The sequence below is a fragment of the Rhinopithecus roxellana genome, chromosome 10 (assembly GCF_007565055.1).
Source record: "Rhinopithecus roxellana isolate Shanxi Qingling chromosome 10, ASM756505v1, whole genome shotgun sequence".
Taxonomy (NCBI): domain Eukaryota; kingdom Metazoa; phylum Chordata; class Mammalia; order Primates; family Cercopithecidae; genus Rhinopithecus; species Rhinopithecus roxellana.
In genome coordinates, this window is record NC_044558.1 from 56,770,747 (window position 1) to 56,793,610 (window position 22,864).

The 22,864-nt window shown below is 47.0% G+C and overlaps 1 long non-coding RNA gene and 1 other non-coding gene across 2 annotated transcripts; one reads left to right on the forward strand and one right to left on the reverse strand.

Annotated features, from left to right (window-relative positions):
- Window positions 1-22,842, reverse strand: LOC115899973. The gene is made up of 3 exons (XR_004059613.1): window positions 22,702-22,842; window positions 22,548-22,625; window positions 1-48 (listed from the first exon to the last, which is right to left on the reverse strand). It is a non-coding gene; the product is annotated as an uncharacterized LOC115899973 (long non-coding RNA).
- Window positions 3,857-3,960, forward strand: LOC115900118. The gene has a single exon (XR_004059798.1). It is a non-coding gene; the product is annotated as a U6 spliceosomal RNA (small nuclear RNA).
- Window positions 22,843-22,864: the final 22 nt, after the last annotated feature.

Consider the following 22,864-nt stretch of genomic DNA (forward strand, 5'->3'; position numbering starts at 1 on the left):
CAGAAGATCTCTTTATTCTTAGTTCTCCAGCCTGTTGGGGTAATTGTGCTGTGTGGGGAAGACAATTGACTGAATTAGAGACATTAGTTATTGTTGTGACTTTGCTTTAATCAGTGAAATAACTCTGCAAGTCTCTGTACCCTCTTTGGATGGACTATAGTTGTCACTTCTGGAAAGGGGAGAGGTTCAGACCAGAGCTTTCTAGGGCCCTACCTTTTTTTTTTTTCTTTTTTGAGACGGAGTCTCACTCTTGTTGCCCAGGCTGGAGTGCAATGGCACGCTGTTGGCTCACTGCAACCTCCGTTTCCCGGGTTCAAGCGATTCTCCTGTCTCAGCCTCCCGAGTAGCTGGGATTACAGGCATACGCCACCAGGCGTGGCTAATTTTGTTTTTTTTTTGTAGATATGGGGTTTCTCCATGTTGGTCAGGTTGGTCTCGAACTCCCAACCTCAGGTGATCTGCCTGCCTCGGCCTCCCAAAGTGCTGGAATTACAGGCATGAGCCACCACGCCCAGCTGGGCCCTACCTAACACTAAAATTCTATGATTGACCAGGTGCCGTGGCTCATGACTGTAATCACAAGACTTGGGAGGCCAAGATGGGTGGATGCCTTGAGGCCAGAAGTTCGAGACCAGCCTGGACAAAATAGTGAGACTCCCATCTCTATAAAAAAATAAAAATAGGCCAGGCGCGGTGGCTCACTTTGGGAGGCTGAGGTGGGTGGATCATGAGGTCAGGAGTTCAAGACCAGCTTGGCAAAAACGGTGAAACCCTGTCTCTACTAAAAACACAAAAAATTAGCCGGGCATGGTGGCAGGTGCCTGTAATCCCAGCTACTCGGAGGCTGAGGCAGAGAATTGCTTGATCCCAGGAGGCAGAGGTTGCAGTGAGCTGAGATCGCACCACTGCACTCCAGCCTGGGTAACAGAGCGAGACTCCGTCTCAAAAATTAATTAATTCATTCATTCATTAAATTAAAATAAATTTAAAAACCAATAATCTCCATTATTTCCTGTGCCCAGCAGCTGGTAACCACTACTCTACTTTCTGTCTCTATGAATTGACTATTCTAGTACCTCATAAAATGGAATCATACAATATTTTTCTGTTTGCGTCTAGCTTATTTCACTTAGCAGAATGTCTTAAAGATTGCATAGGAAATCTTTGAGGGATCGATTTCATGAAACAGAATTCAAAGAAAGAAATATGGAAGAGAATAGAGATAAAATTGGAAAGGTATTTTGTGTCCAGGTTGCGAAACACCTTGAAAACAAACCTAGGTAGCTGCCATAGAGGGACCAGATATTGTGGAAGTTGGAATTGTTACAGTCTTTTGGAAAGTATTCTGGCAATATCCTGTAAAACTAAACATGGATATACCCTCTCCTAGAGAAATAAAAACACAGTCCAATACCTAATGATACATATTTAAGAATGCTTATTACAGAATTGTTTACAATGGCCAGAAATAACATCTGTCAATAGGGGAATGAGTTAATACATTATTGTACATCTAGACTGTGGAATAATATGCAACTAGGCTGGGCGCAGTGGCTCATACTTGTAATCCCAGTACTTTGGGAGACAGAAGCAGGCAGATCACCTGAGGTCAGGAGTTCGAGACCAGCCTGGCCAACATGGTGAATTGCCGTCTCTACTAAAAATACAAAAATTAGCTGGGCGTGGTGGTGGGCACCTGTAATCCCAGTTACTTGGGAGGCTGAGGCAGGAGAATCGCTTGAACCCAGGAAGAGGAGGTTGCCATGAGCCAAGATCACACCATTGTACTCCAGCCTGGGAAACGAGCAAAACTCCATCTCAAAAAAAAAAAAAAAGAATGCTAGATCTACATACATTAACCTGGAGAATAACAATGGCGTGTTAAATGACAAAAGTAAGTTGCAGAGTAATTTATATGTCATTATTTCATTTTTTTATTAAAAAAAATAAGACTATAGGCGAGGCGTGGTGGCTCACCCCTGAAATTCTAGCACTTTGGAAGGCTGAGGCAGATGGATTACCTGAGGTCAGGAGTTCCAGACCAGCCTGGCCAACATGGTGAAACCCCATCTTTACTAGAAATACAAAAATTAGCCACACATGGTGGTGCATGCCTGTAATCATAGCTACTCGGGAGGCTGAGGCAGGAGAATCACTTGAATCTGGAAGAAGGAGGTTGCAATGAGCCGAGATCGTGCCATTGCACTCTAGCCTGGGCTACAAGAGCAAAAACTCCATCTCAAAAACACACACAGGCCAGGCGCGGTGGCTCAAGCCTGTAATCCCAGCACTTTGGGAGGCCGAGACGGGCGGATCACGAGGTCAGGAGATCGAGACCATCCTGGCTAACACGCTGAAACCCCATCTCTACTAAAAATACAAAAAACTAGCCGGGCGAGGTGGCGGCGCCTGTAGTCCCAGCTACTCGGGAGGCTGAGGCAGGAGAGTGGCGTAAACCCGGGAGGCAGAGCTTGCAGTGAGCTGAGATCTGGCCACTGCACTCCAGTCCGGGCGACAGAGCGAGACTCTGCCTCAAAAAAAAAAAAAACACACACACACACACACACACACAAAAGACTATAATTATGAATAATTATGTCTGTAAATGTTTATATTCTATTCTATTAATATTTATTGATGCCAATTGTGGGCCAGGCACTTACAGTAAGCACTGGGGATAATGCAGTGAACAGAACAGACAAGTATGTTTACCCTCATGTAACTTGCATTCTAGCTGGAGGGTTGGGGTAATGTGTAGAAGCAGACAATAAACCAAAAAAATAAGTAAACTGAGGCCAGTGAGGGGTGGCTTACACCAGCAATCCCAACATTTTGGAAGGCAGAGGCAGGAGGATTGCTTGAAGCCAGGAGTTTGAGACCAGCCTGGGCAACATAGCAAGACTTCATCTCTAAAAGAGATAAAAAATTAGCTGGGCTTGGTGGCATGCGCATGTATTCCCAGCTACTCCAGGAGCTGAGGCTGAAAGATTGATTGAGCCCAGGAGGTCAAGACTGCAGTGAGCTGCATGATCTCACCACTGCACTCCAGCCTGGGTGACAGAGTGAGACCCCACTTTAAACAAAAAAAAAAAAGTAAACTATATAGTAGGTTAGGTGATAAGTATTATGGAGAACAACAAAATGGAAAAAGAGGTTAGTGGACAATTCCACTTCGTTGAACAATTTATTATATATATATGTGTATATATATTTAGATATAAGAAAATATTTCTAAAAAAGAATATATATATAAAAAATATATATAAGAATATATATATTCTTTTACATATATATTCAATATATATTCTTTTTTAGAGATGAGGTTTTACTCTGTTCTCTAGGCTGGACTTCAATTCCTGTGCTCAAGGGATCCTCCCACCTCAGCCTCCTGAGTTGCTGGGACTATAGACTCATGCCATGGGTGCTGGGCTATGTGTTGCACAATTTGAAATGGTACATTTATGTTAGGGAGAAGAGAGAAACAAGGAAGAAGAGTTAAATAGGGTGGTCATGGAATACCTTATTCAGAAGGGGACATTTCATTGAGACACCCCAAAGAAGTAACAGAAAGAGGCCAGGCGTGATGGCTCACACCTGTAATCCCAGCATTTTGGGAGGCCAAGATAAGCAGATCACAAGGTCAGGAGTTCGAGACCAGCGTGGCCAACATGGTGAAACCCCATCTCTACTAAAAATACAAAAATTAGCTGGACGTGGTGGTGTGCGCCTGTAAGGAGGTTGAGGCAGGAGAATGGTTTGAACCCAGGAGACAGAAGTTGCAGTGAGCTGAGATCATGCCACTGCACTCCAGCCTGGGTGACAGAGCAAGACTACGCCTCAAAAACATATATATATAGTGCTGGCTTCAGCAGCACATACACTAAAATTAGAATGATGCAGAGATTAGCATGGTCCCTGCGCAAGGATGACGTGCAAATTCATGAATCCTTCCTTTTTTTTTTTTTTGAGATGGAGTCTTGTTCTATCACCCAGACTGGAGTGCAGTGGTGAGATCTCAGCTCGCTGCAACCTCTGCCTCCTGGGTTCAAGCGATTCTACTGCCCCAGCCTCTGCAGTAGCTGGGATTACAGGTGTACACCACCACACCAAGCTTTTTTTTTTTTTTAATTTGTAGTAGAGACAGGGTTTCACCATGTTGGTCAGGCTGATCTGGAACACCTGACCTCAAGTGATCCAACCACCTCAACCTCCCAAAATTCTGGGATTACAGGCATGAGTTACTCCTCCCGGCCACAGGTATTTTCAATTATTATGGGTATGTATTTAGGAGTGGAATTGCTGGGTCATATGGTAACTATGTTTTACTTTTTTTTTTGAGACAGAGTCTCACTCTGTCGCCCAGGTTGGAGTCCAGTGGTGGGATCTTGGCTCTTTGCAACCTCTGCCTCCAGGGTTCAAGTGATTCTCCTGCCTCAGCCTCCTGAGTAGCTGGGATTACAGGCGCATGCCACCACTCCCAGCTAATTTTTGTGTTTTTAGCAGAGACAGGGTTTCACCATGTTGGCCAGGCTGGTCTGGAACTCCTGAACTCAGGTGATCCGCCCACCTCAGCCTCCCAAAGTTCTGGGATTACAGGTGTGAACCATCACTCCCGGCCTGTTTTACTTCTTTTTGGGACTTTGTTTTTTGTTTTGCTTTGTTTTGTTTTTTTGCTTTTTTGTTTTTGTTTTCCAGGCTGGAGTGCAGTGGCGAGGAGACGGCTCACTGCAGCCTCAACATCCTGGTCTCAAGCAATCCTTCAGCCTCAACCTCCTGGTCTCAAGCAATCCTTCAGCCTCAGCCTCCCATGTACCTGGGACCACAGGTGTGCACTAGCACACTTGGCTAATTTTTTATAAAATTATTTTTTGTAGGCCGGCGCAGTGGCTCACGCCTGTAATCCCAGCACTTTTGGGAGGCCAAGGCAGGCGGATCACCTGAGGTTCAAGACCAGCCTGGCCAACATGGAGAAACTCTATATCTATAAAAATACAAAAATTAGTGGGTCATGATGGTGGAAGTAGCATAATCCCAGCTACTCGGGAGGCTGAGGTAGGAGAACCACTTGAACCTGGGAGGCAGAGGTTGCAGTGAACCAAGATTGCGCCATTGCACTCTAGCCTGGGCAACAGAGTGAGACTCTGTCTCAAAAAAAAAAAAAAAAATTCTTTATAGAGATGGACTCTTGCTTTGTTGCCCAGGATGATCTTGAAATCCTGATCTCAAGTGATCCTCCTGCCTTGGGCTTCCAAGCACTGGGATCACAGGCGTGAGCCACTGCACCAGGCCCTGTGTTTAACTTCTTGAGGAACTACCAAATTATTTTCCACAGTGGCTGCACCATTTTACATTCCCAGCAACAATGTTTGAGGGTTCTGATTTCTCCTCTCCACATCCTCACCAACACATGGTATTTTCTGAGTTTTTTGGTTTTGTGTTTTCTTTACGACCATCCTAGTGGTGTTTGTAAACCATGGTGTCTCATGATTTTGATTTTGCATTTCCCTAATGACTAACGATTTTTTTTTTCCACTCTGTCTCCCAGGCTGGAGTGCAGTGGCATGATCTCGGCCCACTGCAAGCTCCGCCTCCCGGGTTCACGCCATTCTCCTGCTTCAGCCTTCCGAGTAGCTGGGACTACAGGCGCCCGCCACCACTCCTGCCTAATTTTTTGTATTTTTAGTAGAGACGGGGTTTCACCATGTTAGCCAGGATGGTCTTGATCTCCTGACCTCGTGATCCACTCACCTCGGCCTCCCAAAGTGCTGGGATTACAGGTGTGAGCCACCGCGCCCAGCTCCCTAACGACTAATGATTTGCACATCTTTTCATATGTTTGCCTATTTGCATATCTTTTTTTTTCTTTTTTTTTTTGAGACAGAGTTTTGTTCTTGTTGCCCAGGCTGGAGTGCAATGGTGCAATCTCGGCTCACGGCAACCTCCGCCTCCCAGATTCAAGCAATTCTCCTGCCTCAGCCTCCCGAGTAGCTGGGATTACAGGCATACGCCACCATGGCTGGCTAATTTTGTATTTTTAGTAGAGGTGGAGTTTCACCATGTTGGTAAGGCTGGTCTCCAACTCCCAACCTCAGGTGATCCGCCCGCCTCCGCCTCCCAAAGTGCTGGGATTATAGGCATAAGCCACCACGCCCGGGCTTTTTTTTTTTTTTCTTTTGAGACAGAGTCTCACCCTGTTGCCAGGCTGGAGTGCAGTGGCATGATCTCAGCTCACTGCAACCTCCGACTCCCGGGTTCAAGCAATTCTCCTGCCTCAGCCTCTCCAGTAGCTGAGATTACAGGCACGTGCCACCACGGCCAGCTAACTTTTGTATTTTAGTAGAGACGGGGTTTCACCTTGTTGACCAGGATGGTCTCGATCTCTTGACCTCGTGATCTGCCCGCATTGGCCTCCCAAAGTGCTGGGATTATAGGCATGAGCCACCGTGCCCAGCCTTGTATATCTTTTTTTGAGAAATGTCTATTCAAGTCCTTTATTCACTTTTAAGTAGATTATTGTAAGAGTTCTTTGTATATTCTGGATACTGGATCCTTATCAGGTACAAAAATTGCAATTATTTTCTTCTATTCTGTAGGTTTATGGAAGCAATTTTTAAATGATTAATTTGACAGTTGTGTGTGCAGAAAGGATTTGAAGAGACAGAAAGCAGAAAGACCAACTAGGAATTCATTGCAGTTCTTCAGGTTACAATGGACACAAAACAGTAACAGTAAGAAAACGTCCCCCAAAGATTGTGCACAAATGAAATTAGGAAAAGTCAGCTGAGCATGGTGGTATGTGCCTGCAGTCCCAGTTTCTTGGGAGGCTGAAGCCGGAGGATCACTTGAGCCTGGGAGTTAAGAGTCTTCAGTGAGGCCGAGCGCGGTGGCTCAAGCCTGTAATCCCAGCACTTTGGGAGGCCGAGACGGGCGGATCACGAGGTCAGGAGATCGAGACCGTCCTGGCTAATACGGTGAAACCCCGTCTCTACTAAAAATACAAAAAAATAGCCGGGCGACGAGGCGGGCGCCTGTAGTCCCAGCTACTCGGGAGGCTGAGACAGGAGAATGGCGTGAACCCGGGAGGCGGAGCTTGCAGTGAGCTGAGAGCCGGCCACTGCACTCCAGCCTGGGCGGCAGAGCAAGACTCCGTCTCAAAAAAAAAAAAAAAAAAAAAAGTCTTCAGTGAGCCATGATCACGACACTGCGCTGCAGCCTGGGCAACAGAATGAGGCCCTATCTCAAAAAAAAAAAAAAAAAAAAAAAAATTAGGAAAACTCAAAGTATAATAGATGGTATCAGCCATTTGTAGAAGTAGCAAATAATCTGGTGTAGTTTCAGGTAAGCATAATTCTATTAACATATCTAAAGTTCTAGCAACCTAATCACTCAAAGTAAAATGGCTGGAGGCCTAACACAATCAAATTCTAACCCAATCAATTATAATAACATGGCTGAAGGGAATATAAACAGAATCAATTATATTAACTTGGCTAGAGCTGAAACCCAATCAATTGAATTGTACCTTGTCTTCTTTTTTTTTTTTTTTTTTTTTTTTTTTTTTTTTTTTTGAGACGGAGTCTCGCTCTGTCGCCCGGGCTGGAGTGCGGTGGCCGGATCTCAGCTCACTGCAAGCTCCGCCTCCCGGGTTTACGCCATTCTCCTGCCTCAGCCTCCCGAGTAGCTGGGACTACAGGCGCCCGCCACCTCACCCGGCTAGTTTTTTTTTTGTATTTTTTAGTAGAGACGGGGTTTCACCATGTTAGCCAGGATGGTCTCGATCTTCTGACCTCGTGATCCGCCCGTCTCGGCCTCCCAAAGCGCTGGGATTACAGGCTTGAGCCACCGCGCCCGGCCGTACCTTGTCTTCATAGAAAGGGGAGTAACGAAGTACTCTGCAAAGAATCCCCACCCCTAAAATTGTCATTATTTCTCCAGTGACATTTAGGAAAGAAGATTACCCCTTTGTCCAACACAAATGAGTATCTTATATCGGTATAAAGAAGATGTATGCTTTATTAGTCATTACAATTCTCCAACTAGAGTGAGCTCAGTGGCTCATGCCTGTAATCCTAGCACTTTGGGAGGCCGAGGAGGGTGGATTACCTGAGGTCAGGAGTTCGAGATCAGCCTGGCCAACATGGCAAAAACCTGTCTCTACTAAAAACACAAAACTTAACCGAGGGTGGTGGCAGGCGCCTATAATCCCAGCTACTCGGAAGGCTGAGGCAGGAGAATTGCTTGAACCTGAGAGGTGGAGGTTGCAGTGAACCAAGATCGCACCACTGCACTCCAGCTTGGGTGACAGCAAAACTCCATCTCAAAAAAATAAAATAAAATTATCCAACTAATTCCACTTGTTCACTAAGCAACCTTCTAATGATCAAACTTGTCTTCCAAAATAGTCAACCATTTTGATCAGCCAATAAGATTGTCTGGGCCACTGGAAGGTTTTTTTCTCTATTTCTTAATAACAAAATTTAAAAGTGGTACAGACGGCCAAGTGTGGTGGCTCACGCCTGTAATCCCAGCACTTTGGGAGGCCAAGGTGGGTGGACCATGAGGTCAGAAGATCAAGACCATCCTGGCTAACACGGTGAAATCCCGTCTTTACTAAAAATACAAAAAATTAGCTGGGTGTGGTGGCATGTGTTTGTAATCCCAGCTACTCAGGAGACTGAGGGAGGAGAATCGCTTGAACCCAGGAGGTGGAGGTTACAGTGAGCTGAGATTGCGCCACTGCACTCCAGCCTGGGCAATAGAGCGAGACTCCATCTCAAAAAAAAAAAAAAAAAAAAAAAAGGTGGTACAGAGAGGTTGTTTTGTTCTTCTTTCTTTCTTTTCTTTCTTCCTTTTTTTTTTTTTTTTTTTTTTTTTTTGAGACGGAGTCTGGCTCTGTCGCCCGGGCTGGGCGCGATCTCCGCTCACTGCAAGCTCCGCCTCCCGGGTTTACGCCATTCTCCTGCCTCAGCCTCCCGAGTAGATGGGACTACAGGCACCCGCCACCTCGCCCGGCTAGTTTTTTGTATTTTTTAGTAGAGACGGGGTTTCACCGTGTTAGCCAGGATTATCTCCATCTCCTGACCTCGTGATCCGCCCCTCTCGGCCTCCCAAAGTGCTGGGATTACAGGCTTGAGCCACCGTGCCCGGCCCCTTTCTTTCTCTCTTTCTTTCCTTCCTTCCTTCCTCCGTTTCCTTCTTTCTTTCCTCCCTCCCTTTCTTTTTCTTTTTTCCTTCCTTCCTTCCTCTCTCTCTCTCTCTCTCTCCCCCACTCTCTCTCTTTGTGAGACAGAGTCTCTTGCTGTCTGTCACCCAGACTGGAGTGCAGTGGTGCAATCACGGCTCACTGCAACCTCAGCCTCCCAGGTTCAAGTGATTTTCAGTTTGAAAATAGATGAATATTTCCTAAGTAGCTAGGACTACAGGTGTGCCCCACCACGCACAGCTAATTTTTTATTTTTAGTAGAGACAGAGTTTCACCATGTTGCCTGGACTGGTCTCAAACTCCTGGCCTCAAGTGATCCACCTGCCTTGGCCTCCCAAAATGCTGTTATTACAGGCCTGAGCCACCATGCCCGGCCAGGCCACTGGAAGTTTTATGTAGAAATATGTAAATTAACCATGTGGCTTATATGTTACATTCTTCTAAGTTTGGTCAGCATAAGCGAGTTCTTCCAAGATGAATTAATTGACCAAAATTGACATGGGCATTCAAGCCTTGTTTCTTTTCTTTCTTTCTTTCTTTCTTTCTTTTTTTTTTTTTTTTGAGACAGGGTCTTACTCTGTTGCCCAGGCTGGAGTGCAGTGATGCGATCTCGGCTCACTGCAACCTCGACCGCCTTGGTTCAAGGGATTCTCCCACCTCAGCCTCCCTAGTAGCCTGGACTATAGGCACACACCACTGCATCTGGCCAATTTTTGTGTTTTTTGGTAGAGATGGGGTTTCACCATGTTGGCCAGGTTGGTCTCAAAGTCCTGATCTCAGGTGATCCACCCACCTCAGCCTCCCAAAGTGCTGGGATTACAGGCGTAAGCCAGCGGGCCCAGCCTGAATGTTCTTAGAGAAAAAAAACTTAGCAATGTTTCTTTTTTCTTTTTTTTTTTTTTTTGAGACAGAGTCTCGCTCTGTCACCCAGGCTGGGGTGCGCTGGCGCGCTGCAAGCTCTGCCTCCCAGGTTCACACCATTCTCCTGCCTCAGCCTCCTGAGTAGCTGGGACTACAGGCACCCGCCACCATGCCCGGCTAATTTTTTCATATTTTTAGTAGAGACAGGGTTTCACCGTGTTAGCCAGGATGGTCTCAATTTCCTGACCTCGTGATCTGCCTGCCTCGACCTCCAAAAGTGCTGGGATTACAGGCGTGAGCCACCGCGCCTGGCCTAAAGTTAGCAATGTTTCTATCCCTTTTTTTTTTTTTTGAGATAGAGTCTCGTTCTATCGCCCAGGCTGGAGTGCAGTGGCTGGATCTCAGCTCACTGCAAGCTCTGCCTCCCGGGTTCACGCCATTCTCCTGCCTCAGCCTCCCGAGTAGCTGGGACTACAGGCGCCCGCCACCTCACCTGGCTAGTTTTTTGTATTTTTTAGTAGAGACGGGGTTTCACCAGGTTAGCCAGGATGGTCTCGATCTCCTGACCTCGTGATCCGCCTGTCTCGGCCTCCCAAAGTGCTGGGATTACAGGCTTGATGTTTCTATCCTTGATAGTCTAATCAACCCAGGTGTGGAAGGAACCTTGTTTCATATGCTCAGAAGAGACAGTGCAAGGAATTTTTTGCTTGGTTTTTCCATTCTGCAGTGGAAGCAGACTCAGAAAAGCAATGCAAATCGCCTAGGGCCACACAATTCAATTAGATAAGGCTCTAGACACTAACTCCCAACCCAGGGCTTGCTTTGGCTTTTACTATAGCAATCATAGATTGCTTCTACTCCAGCCACTGCGTAATAGAAAACAGCACAGTGGTCATCACAGCAGAGTTGGGGCAACTACAGCTGTTGACCTGGAGATGTGGGCGAATCCTCTCCACAAAATCAGGTCTTGGGGAGACAATAGAAGGGTGACATCGTGTTTTTTTGGTTTTGTTTTGAGACTGAGTTTTGCTCTTGTTGCTCAGGCTTGAGTGCAATGGTGCAATCTCCGCTCACTGCAACCACCGCCTCCCGGGTTCAAGCGATTCTCCTGCCTCAACCTCCCGAGTAGCTGGGATTACAGGCATGTGCCACCATGCCAGGCTAATTTTGTATTTTTAGTAGAGACGGGGTTTCTCTATGTTGGTCAGGCTGGTCTCGAACTCCCAATCTCAGGTGATCGCCCCCCTTGGCCTCCCAAAGTGCTGGGATTACAGGCGTAAGCCACTGCGCCCAGTGTCTTTTTTTTTTTTTTTTTTTTTTTTCTAAGACAAAAACACCTCTGTTGTCTAGGCTGGAGTGCAGCCTCAACCTGCTGGGTTCAAGTGATCCTTGCACCTCAGCCTCCAAGTAGCTGGGACTACAGGTGTGCGCCACCACAGATGGCTAATTTTTAAATTTTTTTGTAGATACAAGATCTCGCTATGTTTCCCAAGTTGATCTCTAACTCTTGGCCTCAAGCAATTCTTTTGCCTCAGCCTCCCAAAGTGCTAGGATTACAGGCGTAAGCCACCACACCCAGCCGTGGCATCTAACCTAACAACAGTCTGGTTTTGTCTCTGAGGTGTAGGAGGTGTCTCCCCAACATATGACTATGATGAAAATTAAGACCACAAAAAGGAAGATTCCTAGGGTTATGTAGTTGCAACCTTCATCCAGTAGGTTGGAGTGCTACCTGGATGAACTACTTAGACTGCCACCTAAAGATCCATCCCTACCTCTTAATTACTTTATCAACCTTCCTCAGGATTACATCAAACATAGTAACCTGTATAGAGAACAACATTGCTGGGGGCAGAATTGAATGTTAGCTATGCACTCAGAGGAATCCAATTTTTTTCATCCCTTCCCAGAGCTGTGAGGGGATGACTTTCCTTAGGAAGACGGATATTTCTTTCTTTCTTTTTTTTTTTTTTTTTTTTGAGACGGAGTCTCGGTCTGTCACCCAGGCTGAAATGCAATGGCTGGATCTCAGCTCACTGCAAGCTCTGCCTCCCGGGTTTACACCATTCTCCTGCCTCAGCCTCCCGAGTAGCTGGGATTACAGGCACGCACCACCACGCCTGGCTAAGTTTTGTATTTTTAGTAGAGACAGGGTTTTACCATGTTGGCCAGGCTGGTCTCGAACTCTTGACCTCAGGTGATCCACCTGCTTAGGCCTCTCAAAGTGCTGGGATTACAGACGTGAGCCACTGTGCCCGGCTGCCTTCTTTCACCTTGATAAGGTAGAAGACCATACATGTGGGAGTAGATACAAGTAAACTGGTGGATTTGGTATTGTAAAAAATGTGGCAGTCTCATCTAATTGCATCTATTTTATCAATGAAACATGAAGCAAGATCATCTGCTGAGAGTGAAGTGGAGGCGGTATTGGAGATGTTAGAAGAGAGAAGGTGTGAAACAACCATTATGCAGGGTAGAAAAGAGAATTTACCAGGGAAATATAGAATTATTTGGGAGTGCTGAGTTTTAGGGGCATTATTTTTTATTTATTTATTTTGGGGTTTTTTTGAGACAGAGTCTTGCTCTGTTGCCCAGACTAGAGTGCAGTGGCACAATCTCAGCTCACTGCATGCTCTGCTTCCCAGGTTCACGCTATTCTCCTGCCTCAGCCTCCCAAATAGCTGGGATTATGGGCCTGCGCCACCACGCCCAGCTAATTTTTGTATTTTTAGTAGAGACGGGGTTTCACCATGTTGTCCAGGCTGGTCTCTAACTCCTGATCTCAAGTGATCTGCCCGCTTCGGCCTCCCAAAGTGCTGGGATTACAGGCGTGAGCCACCGCACACTTTAAATTTAAAGTGATGCTAGTTTGCCAGATTCTGAGATTTTCTCCTTCAATATTCAGCTACCTAGGTATATATATGGAGAAGCTGAATTGTTGGATTTAACTAGAATTGGATTTTTTTCCAGAAAGTTCTATGGAGGGCAAGAGGAACAAGGAAGTTAACAATGTCTGCAAGTTTATAGTTCTGGATGTGAAGGGGAGTGAGTGGATTATTTAAAAAATGAAAGGCCAGGCACAGTGACTCACACCTGTAATCCCAACATTTTGGAAGGCCAGGACTGGGCGATTGCTTGAGTCTGGGAGTCTGAGGCCAGCCTGGGCATCATAGTGAAGCCTGGTGTGGTGGCACACACTTGTAGTCTCAGTTTCTTGGGAGGCTGGGGTGGGAAGATCACTTGAGCCCAAGAGTTTGAGGTTGCAGTGAGCTATGATAGCACCACTACATTCCAGCCTCGGAGTCAAACCCTGACTCTAAAAAAAATAAAAAACCTAGGGCCAGGCTCGGTGGCTCACACCTGTAATCCCAGCACTTTGGGAGGCTGAGGCGGGAGGATCACCTGAGGTTGGGAGTTTGAGACCAGCCTGACCAACATGTAGAAACCCCGTCTGTACTAAAAATACATAATTAGCCGGATATCGTGGCGCATGCCTGTAATCCCAGCTACTTGGGAGGCTGAGGCAGGAGAATCGCTTGAACCCAGGATATGGAGGTTGCGGTAAGCCAAGATCATGCCATTGCACTCCAGACTGGGCATCAAGAGTGAAACTCCATCTCAAAATATAATAATAATAGACCGGGCGCGGTGGCTCAAGCCTGTAATCCCAGCACTTTGGGAAACCGAGAAGGGCAGATAATACGAGATCAGGAGATCGAGACCATCCTGGCTAACACGGTGAAAGCACCGTCTCTACTAAAAATACAAATATTTAGCTGGGCGTGGTGGCGGGTGCCTGTAGTCCCAGCTACTCGGGAGGCTGAAGCAGGAGAATGGCGTGAACCCGGGAGGCGGAGCTTTCAGTAAGCCGAGATCACACCACTGCACTCCAGCCTGGGGGACAGAGTGAGACTCTGTCTCAAATAATAATAATAATAATAATAAAATAAAATAATAATAATTTATTATTATTTTTTTAGACAGGGTCTCTCTCTGTTGCCCAGTCTGGAGTGCAGTGGCATGATCACAGCTTACTACAACCTTGACTTTCTAGGCTCAAACAATCCTCCCACTGCAGCCTTCTGAGTAGTTGGGACTACAGTTGCATGCAGCCACACCTAGCTAATTAAAAATAATTTTTTTTTTTGGTAGAAGAACCCTTTTGTAGAAGGGTCCCACGATGTTTCACAGGCTGGTCTCAACTACTGAGTTAAGGGATCCTCCTGCCTCGACCTCTCAAAGTGCTGGGATTACAGGCATGAGCCACCCTACCTGGCCTCAACTTTTATTTAAATTCAGAGGGTACAGGTTTGTCATATGGGTATATTGCATGACACTGAAGTTTGGGGTATGAATGATCCTGTCACCCAGGTAATGAGCATAGTACCCAATAGGTAGTTTTTCAGCCCTCCCTGCCATCAGTGGTCCTGAGTGTCCATTGTTCCCATCTTCAGAGCCAAGATTTGAGTGCCGGCATTTCTGACTCTGGAACTCATGCTCTCAGCCATTGTACTATGGTGCCTGAGACAAATTTTGTTCAATATCATTTTTGCCAGTGGCATGATCTCGGCTCACTGCAACCTCTGTCTTCCTGGTTCAAGCGATTCTCCTGCCTCAGCCTCCTGAGTAGCTGGTATTACAGGTGCGTGCCACTACACCCGGCTAATTTTTGTAATTTTAGTAGAGACGGGGTTTCACCACGTTGGCCAGGCTGGTCTCAAACTCCTGACCTCAAGTGATCCGCTCGCCTCAGCCTCCCAAAGTGTGGGATTACAGGTGTGAGCCAACGCACCTGGCCTATTTTATTTTTTTAGTAAAAAAAAAAAAAAAATTACCGTTTTACTGTTATACTATTATAGGATGATATAATGACACACAAAATCATGTGGTCCAAATATAAAAATATTTAAATGAGGCTATTAACTATCTGGTACATATAATTGCAAAATAACTTAGAAAAGAGGAATATGGGCCGGGCGCGGTGGCTCAAGCCTGTAATCCCAGCACTTTGGGAGGCCGAGACGGGCGGATCACGAGGTCAGGAGATCAAGACCATCCTGACTAACATGGTGAAACCCCGTCTCTACTAAAAATACAAAAAACTAGCCGGGCGACCTGGCGGGCGCCTGTAGTCCCAGCTACTCGGGAGGCTGAGGCAGGAGAATGGCGTGAACCCGGGAGGCGGAGCTTGCAGTGAGCTGAGATCCGGCCACTGCACTCCAGCCTGGGCGACAGAGCCAGACTCCGTCTCAAAAAAAAAAAAAAAAAAAAGAAAAGAGGAATATGGCCTGGTGTGGTGGCTCACGCCTATAATCCCAGCACTTTGGGAGGCCGAGGGTGGTAGATCACCTGAGGTCAGGAGTTAGACCAGCCTGGCCAACATGGTGAAACCCCATCTCTACAAAAATTGGTCGGGCACGGTGGCTCACTCCTGTAATCCCAGCACTTCGGGAGGCCGAGGCAGGTGGATCACAAGGTCAGGAGTTCAAGACCAGCCTGGCCAAGATGGTGAAACCCCATCTCTACTAAAAATACAAAAAATTAGCCAGGCCTGTTGGTGGGCACCTGTAATCCCAGCTACTCAGGTGGCTGAGGCAGAGAATTGCTTGAACCCAGGAGGCAGAGGTTGCAGTGAGCTAAGATTGCACCACTGCACTCCAGCCTGGGTGACAAGAGTGATACTCTGTCTCAAAAAAAAAAAAAAAGAGAGAGAGAAAGAAATTAAAGAGGACTATGTGTATGTGCGAAAGTAGCCAGAAAGAGTGTTGTAGACCTAGAGCTTGAAATGAACTCTCCTTGGAGAGTAGATTATAAGAAGGGAACCAACATTAATGTATTTCCTGTATAAGCACTGTATGTGCATTGCTTCATCTGATCCCTTACACAACCTGTGATGGAAGCTCTGTTCTCCCTCATTACCAAGGGGAAATTGAGGTTCAAAGGAGGTTAGATAATTTGCCCAGGTCCACGCTGCTAGGTGCTGAGCTAAGACTCAAACCCAGATCTCTCGTCTACTCCATATTGCCTCAGATTGGTAGAAAGGGCCAAGGAAGGCATTCCAGGTAGAGGGGAGCAGCAGGGGCAAAGATGGAGGTCTGGAATGAGAAGGATGCCTATGAAAAGAAGTTAGTAAACGGCCAGGGATCTGGCCTTCCATCCTCTAGGAGCAAAGGGTGGGACTTCCTAGGCAGTTCCACCCACTTTAGAGGGTTGCAACAGTGTGAGGTGGGGCGGAGGTTCTGGGGTTCCTGGAAGGTGACTGAAGCCCATAAGCCTGGCACTGCGCCCATGGCGTGGCTGGAACTAGCCCCGCCCAGTAGTGCTGGGATGGGAGAGCCATGGCCTGCAAGCTAGTTCCTGAAAGTCTAGCCACCACTCCTCCCCACCAACACTGGTGCAGCCTAGCTCTTGCCCTCCCCCAGAATCAGGCTCTTCACTGGCTTCAGTTTGTCCCAAGCATCTCTCTACCAGAGTCTGACCTCCAGATAGGGCATTCGAAGTTCCTCAAGCCCTTGGGTCACTCTGGCCTCCAGGTATCTAAGCTTTCATCTAATAAGTAACAGACTAATTTTTGTATTGATCCCATTTTATCTTCCTAACAACTTCACTAAGTTGGCATTCTCATCATTGTCTCCATTTTCCAGGTGAGGAAATAAAGCTCAGAAGCTTTGGGTTGGCCGGACTTGGTGGCCCACACCTGTAATCCCTGCACTTTGGGAGGCTGAGGCGGGTGGCTCACCTGAGGTCAGGTGTTAGAGACCAGCCTGACCAATATGATAAAACCGCATCTCTACTAAAAAAAAATACAGAAAATTAGCTGGGCATGTTGGTGCGCACCCGTAATCCCAGCTACTCAGGAGGCTGAGGCAGGAGAATCGCTTGAACCCAGGAAGTGGAGGTTGCAGTGAGCTGAGATCGTGCCATTGCACTCCAGCCTGGCAGCAAGAGCAAAACTCTGTCAAAAAAAAAAAAAAAAAAAAAAAACAGAAAGGTTGGGTTACCCAAGGCTACATAGCCAGTAAATGCCAGGACCCAAGCCCAAGTTTGTTTGTTTGTTTGTTTAGAGATAGGGTCTTGCTCTGTCACCTAGGCTGGAGTACAGTGGTTGGAGTACAGTTCACTGTAACCTCACACTCCTGGGCTCAAGTGATCCCCCTGGCTCAGCCTCCTGAGTACCTGGCACTACAGGTTCAAGCCACCACACTCGACACGAAGCCCAAGGATTTTTTTTGTTTTGTTTTGTTTTGTTTGTTTTGTTTTCTTTTGTTTTTTTGAGACGGAGTCTCGCTCTGTCGCCCAGGCTGGAGTGCAGTGGCCGGATCTCAGCTCACTGCAAGCTCCGCCTCCCGGGTTTATGCCATTCTCCTGCCTCAGCCTCCCAAGTAGCTGGGACTACAGGCGCCCGCCACCTCGCTTGGCTAGTTTTTTGTATTTTTTTTAGTAGAGACGGGGTTTCACTGTGTTAGCCAGGATGGTCTCGATCTCCTGACCTCGTGATCTGCCCGTCTCGGCCTCCCAAAGTGCTGGGATTACAGGCGTGAGCCACTGCGCCCGGCCTTTTTATTTCATTTTATTTATTTATTTATTTATTTATGAAATATTGCTCTGTCACTCAGGCTGGAGTGCAGTGGCACAATCTCGGCTCACTGCAACCTCTGTCTTCCTGGTTGAAGCTATTCTGCCTCAGCCTTCTGAGTAGCTGGTATTACAGGTACGTGCCACTACACCCGGCTAATTTTTGTATTTTTAGTAGAGATGGGGTTTCACCATGTTGGCCAGGCTGGTCTCAAACTCCTGACCTCAAGTGATCTGCTCGCCTCAGCCTCCCAAAGTGCTGGGATTACAGGTGTGAGCCAACACGCCCGGCCTATTTTATTTTTTTGAGACAGGGTTTTGCTCCATCACCCAGGCTGGAGTGCACTGACACAATCACAGCTTACTGCAGCCTCAACCTCCCTGGCTCAAGCCATCCTTTCACCTCAGCCTCCTGAGCAGCTAGGAGTACAGGTGCACGCCATCATGCCCGGCTAATTTTTTTTTTTTTTTTTTTGAGACGGAGTTTCGCTCTGTCGCCCAGGCTGGAGTGCAGTGGCCGGATCTCAGCTCACTGCAAGCTCCTCCTCCCGGGTTTACACCATTCTCCTGCCTCAGCCTCCCAAGTAGCTGGGACTACAGGCGCCCGCCACCTCACCCGGGTAGTTTTTTGTATTTTTTAGTAGAGACGGGGTTTCACCGTGTTAGCCAGGATGGTCTCGATCTCCTGACCTCGTGATCCGCCCATCTCGGCCTCCCAAAGTGCTGGGATTATAGGCTTGAGCCACCACGCCCGGCCAAATTTTTAAAAATTTTTTGTAGAACCAAGGTCTCACTATGTTGCCCAGGCTAGTCTCAAACTCCTAGGCTCAAGTGATTCTCCTGCCTCAGCCTCCCAAACTGCTGGGATTAGAGGTGTGAGCCACCGTGCCTAGCTTCAAGCCCATGTGTTAAGACTCAAGATTTATTATGCACCACGAAACTTCTTCTCTTTCTAGATTTAGAATTAAGCCCCAGGCCAACATGGTGAAACCCCGTCTCTACTAAAAATACAAAAATTAGCCGGGCGTGGTGGCAGGTGCCTGTAATCCCAGCTACTTGGGAGGCTGAGGTAAGAGAATCCCTTGAAACCGGGAGACAGAGGCTGTAGTGAGCCGAGATCGCACCATTGCACTTCACCCTGGGTGACAGAGTAAGACTCCATCTCAAAATAATAATAATAATGATAATAATAATAAATAAAGTAGAATTAAAGTAGAATTAAAGTAGGATTATTTCTTCTGGACTATGCTAGGCTTATCTATCAGCCTTCATCCATTTTGGTGTTAGTACTAGGCTCTGCTAAAGGGCATAATTCTTAGATGCCAGGGTATGGGAACCTCAGTCGCATCCAACTCCCTTGAAAGTCCCAAACCCTTTTGTCCTGAGAATGGGCTTCAGTCTCCCCTTAATTCCTGAGTCAGTCGTCTAAAAATTCTTATCTGAGGAAAGAAACCTCCTCAAAGACTTTTTAAAATCCTATCCTTACCCAAACTGGAACACAAGGAGCAATGAGTTAGATGCTTTAGGAAATCCAGTCCACCATCTGAGCCTCGGTGTATAACAGGGCCCCTCGCTACTTTAGTAAGAAGGGCCTCGCTATTCCCTTGGTCCCAGACCCCTCCACCACCTCCCCCAACCATTGGGGTAACCGCCCGGCTCTGCTGCCTAGGATAACGCCCAGCCCTCCCCTTGCCCCCTGTGGCTGCCTCCCCTTTCCGTCTGTTGAGAGAGGAAGCCAGGGGGTGGTGGGTGCAACACTGCAGGGCACTGATAAAGGGCCAGCCCTGCCCCCGCCCTCTGGGGCCACTGCGGTCAGACCAGCAGGCAAGCAGGCAAGGCAGCCAGCTCCCTCTGGGACCCATGGCCCTCCCCTGGTTCCACCTCTACACACCCCGCCCTTCTCGGGAAGCTGGTTGCATAACTCAGTGGGGTGTTTGGCAACATTGCTTGTGGCTTGACCTGCTGCTGCTGGTGGTGTACACACACGTTATGAGGGTGAGGGTAGGGGTGGGTTGACCAGGTGTGACAAGAAGTCAATCTTTCAGGGAGTTGGTTAGCAGTATACGTGGAGAATGATAAAATAGTAAAGATATGTGGCCGTGGTTTTCTCCGTATCGTATTCCATCTCTTTCTACCTTTGATGAAGTGGGAGACTCTTGAGGATAGGAAAACCTTAGACATCCCTGCTTTACCAAGTCACAGGCACTATCCAACCCATTCAGGCTGGCTCCTAATGCTTTGCAATTTGTAAATCAAACAAAGGAGGCTTAAGGTAGAAGGGTGTTTGGTCTGGATTTCAGGAATCTGAGAGGAATGGGCTAAGGAACCATCCCTTCCTTTGAGGGCTGTAAAGGGTGTTCTGGAGGCAGGACACAGCCTGAGAACCACAGTGAAGTCCTCTTTTTCTGTAGGAGAGGAGTGAGGGTGAGATGGGAGAGACATCTCCACCTAGCCAGTCCACTTAGTGAAGGAAGGCTGTCTCTTCACTTAGAACATCCTACTTGACTCTGTCTGTCCCCTCAAATAAGTAGTAGATGACCTCAAACACTTCTATGAATCCCTATTGTTTATAGGATAAAGTATACTCTCCCTAGATTGACTCTCAAGACATTGTATAACTTAGCCCTTGTCAAATTTTTCCAGGCTTATCTTCTCCTACTTTCCATCTCATACGCCAACCTAGTAAACCCAAAGTATTGCTCTGTATTTTATGCCTCCATGCCTTCAATCTTTGCTTGGAATACTCTTTTCCCCTTCTCTGCCTGGGAAATTCCTAGCTTTTCTCCACAGCCTAACTTAATTGTCATCTCCTCTGTAAAGCCCTCCTTGAATTTCACTTGGCAGAATTTATCTCCTCTTCTGCTCCATAGCACTGTATATATACCTTTATTTTTTTATTCAATTTTTTTTTTTTTTTTTTTTTTTTTTTTAGCTAGAATCTCACTCTGTCACCCAGGTTGTAGTGCAGTGGCATGATCTCAGCTCACTGCAACCTCTGCCTCCTGGGTTCAAGCGATTCTCTTGTCTCAGCCTCCTGAGTAGCTGGAATTACAGGCACATGCTACCACACCTGGCTAATTTTTGTATTTGTAGTAGAGACAGGGTTTCACTATGTTGGTTAGACTGGTCTTGAACTCCTGACCTCAGGTGATCTGCCTGCCTTGGCCTCCCGAAGTGTTGGGATTATAGGCATGAGCCACCGTGTCTGGCCTGTTTTATTTTATTTTATTTTATTATATACACCTTATTAATGTAATTCCCTGACTAGACTTGACTGAAGATACAGACTCTCTTGCTCATCTTTGTGTTCCTGGGATGTGAAACATAGTAGACACTCAATAAATATTTGTTGAATGAATGAATGATGAGCCTTGTGTTATCCATAATTGTCTATGCAACACCAGTATACTGAACTGATAATTCTTATTCAATAAATGTTTGTTGACTATCTGTAACCTGATATTATTATATAGTCAGCCACAAATGTGACTGTTACCATTCTTCATCCCCTCCAAGTGGCCCAAATAAGTATGCAAATGAGAGAATTATATCTGAGAGCCTACCTATGTGACCCAGATTCATGCCCAAGTCTCAAGAGATTCTGAACCCACATGTAACATGCAATGAAGTCATTGGATTGCCTCCTGTCCTACCTTGATCATGCATGTGCAGTCATGATCTACTGGAATAGGGATGGAATTCAAAGCATTTAACCATAGGTTTGGCATGGGCATTGTCCAATTCCAGCACAAGCAGGCAGCACAGGAGACTCCTTATGGTACTAGCATTGCCTCTTTACTTCCATGGTTGTGTTGCTGCGTTGTTGGGGATCTTAGAGAAGAACTAGGCTGCTGGTGGAGTCGTGGGGGCCACTTAGAGGGCTCACAACAGCTGCCCTTTATCATGTAGGACAGAACATTTTCATTATTTTAACTGTAAACGCAATTCCATCAGAACATGCTTGTTGAATGCCAGTCCTGCCTCAGAGTGGCACCTATCTGCTTCCCCAGTCTTCAGATGTTTCTCATTTAACTTGAACACCGTAAGAAGAAAAAATGTAAGCTGCAGATGTCAGGATTGAAGCTAGACATATAGAGCTGAAAGCCATTACAAATTAGGAGGAAGAAAGGCTCTTTTCTCATAGTCTCTGGAGAAAGATGGGTTTGACCTGGGGCTTTGGTTGTGTAGCTTGGAGGCAAAAAGATGAATAAGTGGGCTGCGTGAGGTGGCTCATGCCTGTAATCCTAGCGCTTTGGGAGGCCAAAGTGGGAGGATTGCTTGAGCCCAAGAATTCAACATCAGCCAAGGCAATATAGTGAGACACCACTTCTACAAAAAAAAAAAAAAAAGAAAAAAAAAATTAGCTGGGCATGGTGGCGCTGGCCTATCGAACCAGCTACTTGGGAGGCTGAGGTGGGAGGATTGCTTAAGCCTGGGAGTTTGAGACTGTAGTGAAACATGTTCACACCACTGCACTCCAGCCTGGGAGACAGAGTGAACTCCTTTCTGGAAAAAAAAAAAAAAAAAGATAAGGATACTTACTGGCCTAACAGAGTTGGGTGCCATGTGGCTGGGGTGCTTTGCCTGAGAGAAAGAAGGACAAAGGACATCTGGGGTCCCCTTTAAGGGAGGTGAATAATCTCCTTGCTGGGCGGCCCCCCACCTAACTCCCCTCACACAGTGACAAAAACCTGGCCAAGAAAGAGGCCTTTGTCCTAGGACATCTGAGGCTGAGGGGGGAGGGGAGAAGGCTACAGGTGAAAGGACACATCAAAGCAGCCAGCTGCCCCTCCTCCTCCAAATAGTTCCCCTGCCCTTGTTCCCAGAGTCCAGGTTTTCCTTAAATGAAGGCTATGCCCTAAACGTCCATCTGCCTAGACAGCTGGTAAGCTAGACACCTGGTCCTTACCTTCAGCTGTCTTCCACCTTGATATGACTCAGTTTCCCCATCCCTAGGAGAGCCGTGGGGACACAAGGCGACGATAACCTGTATAAAGTTTAAAGGTCATGTTCGAGGGGACCATCAAGTTGGAATTCATCAAACGCATGGGAGAAACACAGACCTGGCTGGACTCCTGGGCTGAAAAGGAGGGCTGTGAGAGGCTCGGAGCCATGTGTGCCCCCGCTGGCCAGGAGCAAGGTGGGGGCGGGGTGTGGGCAGAAACCACATCAGGCTCAAGTTTCCTCTCTTGGCCGAAAGGGGCAGGAGGAGAGGACAGCCACGGG